A 10,269-nucleotide genomic window follows, 5' to 3' on the forward strand; every position below is an offset into this window, starting at 1 on the left:
GGGTTTAAATTAAAACAAATTTGAAACTTGTTTACCATTTTCGGGCAAACAATCTTGTGGAAGAACCCTTAAAAAGCAACAATGTCAGCTCCACCACCTTCACCCAACTCTATAAATTATGGTGAAGACATCAACTACAATGTGCTCCACTCAATCTTCTGTGATTGTGGTCCGAAGATTACAGAAAACCAAACTGAAATGAAAAGGTTGAAGGAGCAGCTAGGACAAGAGTATATCATTTGAAGGATCGACCACATCAGTCTCCAGCACAAGCTGGATGACCATGATCAGAAGTTTAAAGTCGTTGGTGTTGCTCTGGGTGGCATGATGTTTGGGATGCTCTTGTTGCTGGTTGTTGTGCTTCATTTCCTTGTTAAGCTTTGGTGATGGGTTGATCTGCAGCTAAGGTGGTTAATGGTTAAGAAGGTTATTAGTACGTAGTGTTCGTGTGTTTTAATTCTTTTTCTTTTATTTCTGTTTATTTTGGCGAAATATGTAAAAGTCCTGTCTTAATGACAGACATTTTGTAAGTGAAATCGAATGATTAATGAAAGACATATCAAAATGATAGGCGTTTTGTAAAGTTGTCTGATGTTCTTTACCGATTGTTTTTAATTTGAATTAGTTCTTAACTTTGATAGAACGAATCCGTTGAAAGTGCAATAGTGGGGGTAATATAGTCTTTTACTCAATGGGGGTAATATAGTCTTTTTTATGTACTGCTCCTTCATATATACATTCTTGCATTCATTCTAACACATTGTTTTCTTCTTCAAATACTCTCCACTGTGAAGGTACATAATGAAGAACATGGAATGTGGATGTGGAGCTGAGGCTATAATAAAAACATCTCGTACTAGCAATAACCCAACAAGGCCCTTTTATGCATGCCCAAAAAGGTAATTTACCATTTATTAAAAATTTGGTGTTAACCCTACTTTTTTTAAGATGTGTTAATTGAAGCAAATAGTTGGAATCAGGATGCTCGTTCAGGTTTTATAGCTTAGGTTGATGAAATGGAGTGCAATAATGAAGGTTTGATCATAAATGGGTTGTATAAGTCCAACAAAAAGCTTCAAGTTGAAAGTTGAAGGTTTACCTAGTATGTAGTTGGGTATTTTTTTATGTTTAATCATGTACAAGTTGTAATGAAGGTCAGTTGGACCACTTGTCTTGTTATGTATCTTGTAATGCACTTTGATGTCTTTTGAAACTTGTAATGTACTTTATTTCCTTTATGTTGTTATGTAATCTGTAATGTACTTTATTTATTTGGGGTTTGATGTGTTTTGTATGTATAAAGTATGAACAATCAAATTAAACAAAGTTAACACTTAAATCCAACCAAACACAACAAATTTAAAACATAACAAGTTGTCCAATTCCAAAATTAATAACCTACTACATCCCAATACCAAACTTAACACTTAAATCCAACCAAACACAACCAAGTTAAAAGATAACAACTTAAACAAAATAAGATCCTAATCATTAAGCTCCAATGGGTTTGCACTTGTTTCTCCTTTCCCATCTTTGCCCTTCACCCTCTTAGCAAGTTTCATCTTTATGATTCTTTCTGATTTCTTTCTTTTAAATATCCTTCCATCAGCAACAACTGTTGCTCCTTGAACCTTTTTCCCTTCGTGCATTGATTTTGCTCCTTGACCATTTTTCCCTTCATTGACACCTCCTGCTCCTTCACCTTTCTCTTTTCCATTGACACCTCCTGCTCCTTAACCTTTTTCATTGACCCCTCCTGCTGCTTCACTTTTTCCATTGACACATATTTTCCTTCTTTTAACATTTAGTTTGGGCCTCCTACCAACTTTAGGTTTTTGCACTTGAGGTCTTTTAGCTTGAGGACATGTGACCTTGTTATGCCCCACATTTTTACAAACACTGCATGATATTTTTTTTCCCTGCCTTAGACATAGTGTGCCTTGGTAGCTTCTCTGATGTATCTCTTCTTCTGTTAACCTTTGGTCTACCTGGCATTCTTCTCTTAATTGGTGGAAGAGGTGGTATGAAGTCAGTAGGTGGCCACATCTTGCTACCATTCATCCCCTGAATTAGATACTTATAGGTGTTCTTGTAGACTGCTCCATAGAACATTGTATCAACATAACTACCAACATCTCTATTGAGGAATGATATAGTTGCAACTGAATGCACACATTCATACCCATTAAGTTTCCACACTCTACAAGTGCAAGTCTTCTTGTCCAGGTCAACAACATAGGACTCAGCCATGTTTCTTGTTTCAAATTGGTTAAGACCACTTGGTAAAACCTGCCAATACCTAGTGTAGACATAACATAAGTAATTATATTAATTTATGAGTTTAGAGTTTAGAAAGTACCTTTGTGCTTTTTTAATTGATTCAGAAGGAGTGTAATTACTGGGCAAGGCTTGTAATCAGGCCATGAACTACCTTTAATCTTTAAATTGTATATTCTCTCCATAACATACAATCTAATCTCCTCTAACATGGTGATGATTGGCTTTTTCCTAGCATCTCTTATCACACTGTTAAAACTCCCAGATAACCCATTCTCCACTGCATCACACATTTTTACCTCTTGAAAAAATGCTCTACTCCAAGATTTGGGGTTGGTGTCCATAAGATAAACAAAGGCTGGAGGGTTAAGCACTTCAATCTCCTTCATGGCAGCATTGAATAAAGGGTCAGTGGATGCCTTGCTTGCCTTCCAAAACATGTTTTCATAATGCACACCACTAAATCTTTTCCTAAAGTTGGCAACAATATGCCTTGCATACTGCCTATGTTCAGCAATAGGTAGTATTTCCTTCACAGCCTCTAACAGCCCCTGTGCAACAATGGTAACAAATTATATAAAGGGTATGAAACTAGAATTTATTAAATTAGGAAGTAAAACTACTAACCTTATGCTGATATGACATTAATGTTATACCAAAACCATCATTCAGTTGCAAGTCATCTCTAAGGTTTTCCAGAAACCATTTCCAATTTTCTTTGTTCTCTACATAGACAACTGCCCACGCAATTGGAAATATGTGATTATTAGCATCTCTTCCTACAACAGATATGAGCTCACCACTACATAAGCCCTTTAAGAAACATCCATCTAAATTTATAACCCTTCTACAACTCCCTCTCCACCCTTGCTTAATCCCATCAAAACACAAATAAAGTTTTCTAAATAATTCTTACCATCTGGCATAGAATTGACATCAATTTTGACTGTTGATCCTGGATTTGATCTTCTAATCTCCTCACCATAATGACCACAAATTTGGATACTTCTTTGCTCTTCTACACTGTCCCATACTCACATCTATACCAAATTTCTCTTTAACTCATCCCTAAGTAGCCTCACACTAACCTTTTGTTTCTGTAAGAATTGTGTTGTGTAATGGGTACCTATCCATGAATAATTGACAATTGAACCAAACTTGAAGTTTCTTGCACAATTATGCTACTTTATAAGACTCTTTATCTGGAAAGACTTTTCCTCACTCATCCAAGAAGCCTACATCCTAAACTTGCACTGCCCATAACAACATTTCACTAATAGCCTCTTACTATCATTTTTTTTGTAACACAACTGATAACCATTTGCTACAACATAGTTACACATCATATGTTTAAGTTGTTTAGGACTCACAAATCTCATACCTAATACAGGTTTTTGCTTTTTCCAATGAACATTCTGATTGTAAATATCCTGGTCAGTAGAAATTACCTCAACTTCATTTGGTGGATCATATGTATCTTCACGAGGTGGACTGTCTGGGATACTTGCTCCTTTGGGCACAACTTACTAAGAAACTCATCCTCCTTTGTCTTGTTCATAGGAATGCACTCATCATGATCACTAACCCCTTCCATGTGAATGTCATCATCTCGCTCTCCTTGCAAATCCTCGTTTAGACATAGGATATCATCCATACCACCATGTAAATCTTTCATGTCGATACCATCATCCATATCCATACGACTGCGAACTTCTTCACGATCTTCATTTGCACCAGATAATTGGTCCAAATAACTGCCAACTTCTGCTTGCTCTTCAAGAATCCATTGATGTACATTAACACCAAGATTGTCCATATATACATCGATTACACAATCAGAAGCATACCCTACTTCGATTAGTTCCATGTAATCCATGTCATTCGCGATTAACCTTAAACCATCAGGAAAAGCAATATCGGACATGCAAAAGTACACATTCACACATATCTCACACGCGAATCTTTCAAGGATCTCGACAAATTCCTTCTTGTCCATTCCAGCAAAATCAACATCATCAAACCGTTGCTCTGCTCCATCTTTGTAAGTAATAGAGGGGTACTTGGTAAAAATTCCAGCAAAATGTAGATCAATCTTCATGAAACGGCCATAGCAAGAACAAAGTTCCCTTATTTGAGTGACTAACATTTGAAGAAAAGGATATGACCGAAGAACAAATCAACAAAGAAGTCCGATGTGGAAGTTAAAGACGAAAGTGATAGAAGGGGACAGTTAAGGGGTTTAAACGTACAATATCTCTCATTAACTGTGCACACGTGGTAATGAAATGGCCTAATTTAATATGACGTGGAATGCCAAGTAGGATGGGGTCACCGGGTGACCCCTTCATTTTTCCAAGATTGCCCTTTTAAACCAACAAATAACAAGTTTAAGCCCTTAAAACGCAAAAAATAATCACGAGGAACCATTTAAACCATTATACAGAACTTTGTTGGGCTAGAGTGACAATAACCCAAAATCCAAATCTAAAAGGTGAAATCCATTTATCTAATGATAACATGGGGGAAAATAGGATTGTAATGTGACTATGGGCCGAGGATAGGCCCAATTGCTCAAGAAAAGTTAAGTACACAATCCAAACTCAATATCCAGGAAGTGATTATCATAAGCCCTATTGTCAGCCCAATTTCCCAACAATTTATCATCACATCAAGCAGATACCATATAAATAAGCACACGACACAATATTAGATTCCTAATCAACCTATAGATTTTACCAAGTATTAACAAGCAGCCTACAGTTTTTCCAAAGAGTACATTTTTTTAATTGATAAACAGATTATAGTTTTTTTCTGGGGAATAAAAGGTGTTTCTTTTTCTTTATAATTTCGGCATATTACGAGAAATAATAATCTCAACAATGTGATATAACCTTTGCTCATAATAACAACCTACTAACAACTGTATACAGTTGTACCAGAACTTTTAACCTGAAACCTATCAAAATTGTTTTCACAATACATTATATGCTGCAATCAACACACACCAGATGGGAGATGATTCTTAACTTTCAAAACTACAATCCTATTGTTAATATTCAGGATATGCTTTGTGTTGATCCATGAAAAATCCGAGCAATAAGCTAAAATTGTATTTCAATATACAAAGCATTAAGCTCCAATTCAAAAAAGAAATTACAAACAAGACCTATAATGACTTTTTTGCAAAGATAACTTATGTGCAGGCTTTTAGGGTTGTCCATCAAATGATGAATGGAACGAATTTATTATCAATTTTTTGCAGTTAAAATAAGGGAAATCTCCAGAAAAGTCCTAAAATTTTAGTCTAATTTATGAAAAAGTCCCGAACTAATTTTTGTTTACAGAAAAGCACAGAATATTGGCTAAAATTTCGAAAAAACACTTTTTGGCCGGTTTCGTAGATTTAGCCGGTATTCTGTCCTTTTTCGTTAGTTTGTTCAAAATATTAGGACTTCTCTGAAAATTACCCGATAACCAAAATATTATGATTTTTTTGAAAATTACTGTGGAATTAATGGATATTATTATTATTATTAACAAATCATTTATAAACATAAAAAATATTTTTTATTTAAACAAAGGAAATACATTTGTTGCTATTTTCTATGAATAGAATGGTCGACTATGTACTTCTTTATTGTTTGTTGACTACTCAAAGTCTCTATATTCTTCCTATGTATCGTTGTGGGTGTCATAGTAAGAAGTACTCTGTTAGGCGTGACCAATACAAGAGTTGATGATACTTATTAATACACAATAAATAAGTGTCAATTTGCTATTAGGCATGATGCTATATGATCACGTGTTATTAGAAAATATGATTACACAAACATATAGATCTTTTATTGTGTTCTATAACCTAACTACTACCTACCCTCCAAACATTACCCGATAACAACCACAAAATTACACATCTATCAGAGTGAAAAGTAAACTTTGAATGACAATTTAAATAGATAATCACCCTTCACTTGTTTCCATATAAATAATCATTGGTTCACTTTTCACATTTTATAGATGTGTGTTAGCCGATGGTTGTTAACACTTAAGGTATGAATGTTGGTTGGTAGTTAGGTTAAACAACATAAGAGAAACACCAACATTAGAGGAATGCTAACTAAGTTCATCTCACAATCATACCCACAACAATGCATAGGAAGAACATAGTGAGTTAGAGTGGTCAGGAAGCAATAGAGTATTAGCGTGTATATTATTAGTTGTAAACTGTATATTATTAGCTGTAAATTGTATTTAATATTAGCTTATCTATTTTAGGTTAGTACCTAGAAATATGTGATTATCCCTAATTATAGGGAAATCTGTTCCTCTTTTGTAGCTAGCTTTCCTATATTTAATCTGTTGTACTCTGTTTTGCTGGGCACAAAGACACGATTCCCTTTATGGTATCAGAGCCTAGCTCTCGTCTCTCTCAAACCACGGTTTGATCTTCCTCTGTTTTTTTTCTCCCGTATCCTGTTATCCATGGTCGCCACACCTGCACCTGCTGCCAAGCCCCTCCACCCCGTCTACACTGTGACCAACATTCAGCATAAGGTCCGCGTGCTTGATGGAACGAAGGTATCATACTCTTCGTGGGTCAATCTCTTTCAACTACACGCAAAGGGTTACAAAGTCATGTCTCACATTGACGGGACACCGTCCCCAGCCAAAACAGATACATAATACGAGGCCTAGGCTGAAATTGATGCCATTGTTTTGCAATGGATTTATGGAACATTATCTGACGATCTGCTGGTTCGCGTTCTGGTCACCGAGTCCACTGCCTATGAGGCTTGGTCTCGAATCAAAGCCATTTTTCTCAACAACAAGGGCTCTAGGGTTGCAGCTTTGGAGCATGAATTCAACAATCTCACACTAAAATCCATGCCATCTCTTGAAGCCTACTATCAAAAGCTCAAAGAATTAGGAAGTCAACTCAATGATGTGGACTGTCCGGTAAATGATCAACGACTTGTTCTTCAACTAGTTCGAGGACTACCCGCTGAATATGATACCGTCGCCTCGTACATCAATCAAAGCCTTCCCACTTGGGAGACCTCCTGCAGCATGCTTGAACCGGAACATCACCGCCAATCGGCCCGTGAATCCATGTCCCATCCCACTGCCATGGCCGCTGTCTCATCTAAACCGCCACCTGCCTCTCCTAATTATAACAACAGACGGCGTCCCAACCATAGGCCTGGACAGAAGCGCTCCAATAACCCCTCTAGCGGCTCCCCCTCAACAGGCCCAGGACGAGGCACTGGTACACCTCAGTCCCCTGGATGTTTCATCCCAACCGGCTACCCAACTGGGCCTATTGGACCCCACCACCGTGTCCCTTTCCCACCAACCCGGGTTGGACCTCTCCTTGGGCCGGGCCTCCTGCATCTTCTTTCTGGCCTACACCTACCGGCACACCTGCAACATCCAAATCTGGACCCAGATCCCCTGCTCCAACAGCAAACCAAGCCAACCTTACTGCATTCGACCCTCTCGAGCCCGCTCAACTTGGCGAAGCCCTTCAGACAATGACTATGGACCCGGTTGATGGTCAATGGTACATGGACTCCGGTGCCACAGATCACCTCACAGGTGACCAAGGTAAAATTTCCAAACCCTCGTTCAATTGTCCTCTTAGCTCCATCTTTATAGGTAATGGTGCCTCTGTGCCATTTTGTGGATCAGGTTCCTCAACCATTCAGATAACCACACGAAACCTTCACTTAAATAATATCCTTTACACACCAAATATCATCAAGAATCTTATTTCTGTTCGAAAATTTTATGTTGATAATAATGTTTTCATAGAATTTGATCTTCATGGATTTTCTGTGAAGGATTTTCCGAATGGTCAGATGCTGTCCCGCCACAATAGTTCCAGCAAACTTTATCCTCTCACTTACCCAGTCACAAATGCAGCCTTCCTTACCTCAAGTGCTCGATATTTTTGGCATGATCGACTGGGATACCCCGGTCTTCCAGTTTTGGATTTTCTTAGTTTAAACAAGCTTATTCCATGTAATAAACATTCTAGATCATTAGTTTGCAATTCTTGTCAAATTTCCAAGCATAAACGATTACCATTTTCAGATTTAACTTCTTCTACTATTTTACCATTTGATATTGCTCACTGTGACTTATGGACATCCCCCGTCCTCAGCAAATCCGGTTATAAATATTACATGGTTTTAATAGATGACTTCACCAACTACACTTGGGTTTTTCCTCTTAAATACAAATCTGAAACATTTTCCAAATTTTCTCAATTCCATAACTATATTTCCACTCAATTCCACCTAAAAATTAAAAATTTCCAATGCGACTTAGGGGGTGAATTTGACAACCAACACTTCAAATCTTTTGCTGAAACAAACGGTCTCCTTTTCCGGTTTTCTTGCCCTCACACTTCCCAACAAAACGGAAAATCTGAGCGTATGATTCGTCTCCTTAACGAGATCATACTTACACTCCTCACCCACACATCTCTTCCACCACATTTATGGGTCGAAGCACTTCATACTGCATCTTATCTTCACAACATTCTCCCAACAAAACTCTTGAAATTCAACACCCCCATGACTGCTCTCTACCACCGATAACCATCATATGAACACCTCCGTGTGTTTAGCTGTGCGTGTTATCCTTACACTACCGCCACACGAAAACATAAGTTGGAACACCGTTCAACTCATTGTGTTTTCCTCGGGTACCCCGCTAATTTCTGCGGGTATCGGTGCCTTGACATATCTTCCGGCAGGGTGATTTTATCCCGTCATGTAACCTTCGATGAGACATGCTTTCCTTTTTCTAAACAACATTCTCATGTTCTTGTTGACTACTCTTTCCTTAAGTCTGACACGTCTCCTCTCATCTTTCACCCGCCTGTCTCTCCACCACCTCCACAAACACCCAACCACCATCCCTCTACTCCAAACACAACCCTCCCACAACCCCCTCTCCTTCATACCTACCACCACCGACACAAACACCCACAAACCACCTCAAACACCGTACAACCCGCATCAGCCCCTACCATACCACCTCCACCACCTCCCCCACTACCACCACAAACCGCTTCCACCCACCCCATGATAACCCGGTCCCGAGCATTTACAACTCAACCTCCTGTCAGCCTTCACACCACTACTCGAATTCACATATCTCCCATACCAACCTCTCACATCAAAGCCCTATCTAATCCACATTGGCACGCCGCCATGACTGACGAATATCGAGCCTTAATGGACAATCAAACATGGGAATTGGTACCTCGGCCACCTTATGCAAACATTATTCGATGTATTTGGTTATTCTGTCACAAGTTTAACGCTAATGGCACCTTACAACGATACAAAGCAAGATTAGTAGTTAACGGGAAATGTCAACAGGTCGGCATTGATTGTGAAGACACATTTAGTCCCGTTGTCAAACCAACCACAATCCGAACGATACTCACTCTCACCGTCTCCCGGGGTTGGTTAATTAACCAACTCGATGTTAAAAACGCATTTCTGCACGGGGACTTACATGAAACAGTATATATGTTTCAACCTCTGGGATTTACCGACACCACTCATCCCAATTATGTATGCAGGTTACGTAAGTCACTTTACGGGCTTAAACAAGCCCCCAGGGCATTGTATGACAGATTTGCTACCTATATTAAAAAGTCTGGTTTCCGGAGTACCGTCAGCGACTCTTCCTTTTTTGTCTACAAAAAGGGACAAGACATGGCCTATTTACTGTTGTATGTTGACGACATTATCCTCACGGCATCTAATAATCAACTGCTCACCAGCATCATCGCTCTTCTATCTCGTGAGTTCGCTATGACAGATCTCGGCACCCTCCATCACTTTCTTGGGATCCAGGTTACACAAAAGAACGGCGGTCTTTTCCTCTCACAAGAAAATTATGCCGCTTCCGTTTTATCACGGGCTCATATGGCAGATTGCGAGCCTTCTTCCACTCCTGTTGACACTTCCCCCA

The sequence above is a fragment of the Lactuca saligna genome, chromosome 4, assembly GCF_052625555.1.
Source record: "Lactuca saligna cultivar CGN05327 chromosome 4, ASM5262555v1, whole genome shotgun sequence".
NCBI lineage: Eukaryota > Viridiplantae > Streptophyta > Magnoliopsida > Asterales > Asteraceae > Lactuca > Lactuca saligna.